Genomic DNA, 666 nt, shown 5'->3' with positions numbered 1-666 from the left:
ACGGCTGTCTGTAGTGACGCGAGCTTGGGCTGCCTATGATTGCATGAATACAGAAACCAATAAGATGATACGAAACATTAAGAAGATGTGCTGAGATGCGTAAGACAGAGCTGGAGGGTAGGTATAGTCCTTTTTCGGAGGATTGATAGCTGCTTTACACTAGGTAGAGTGCATAGGGTGTCTTGAAAACAAAGACCACTAAGATTCGAAAACGAAAGAAGGTAATCCAAAACCCTCAATTTGGCTAACCATAGGCCTAACTAGGCCTAAAGTTGGTTTTTTAGGCCTAGGGATCACCAAATTGGGAGTTTTGGATTACTTTCTTCGTTTTCGAGTCTTAGGAACTTAGGGGTCCTGTTTTAAAGACACCCAGAGTGCATATTCAGCCAAGGTAAAATACAGATTACCGGATTCAACCTGAGACCGGATTTTACCTGGAACAGATATACCTCAGAGAAACCCCGCTTTAATTACCCATAATGTATTTAAGTCAAAAAAGAAATGATTTTTTCTTTGTCACCCTTCTCAAACATTAACATTGCGATAAAAAGGTAGAAAAGAGTGGTAAATATGATGGGTAACAACTGTGACAATGATTGAGTAGGCCGGTCACAGACACTTCTGAACGCGTCCACTCTTTCATGCAGTCTTGGTCAGCTAAATGAC

Source organism: Montipora foliosa, chromosome 7, assembly GCF_036669935.1.
Source record: "Montipora foliosa isolate CH-2021 chromosome 7, ASM3666993v2, whole genome shotgun sequence".
Taxonomy (NCBI): domain Eukaryota; kingdom Metazoa; phylum Cnidaria; class Anthozoa; order Scleractinia; family Acroporidae; genus Montipora; species Montipora foliosa.
The sequence above is the reverse complement of the archived record's forward strand: the minus strand, read 5'-3'. Positions refer to the sequence as shown.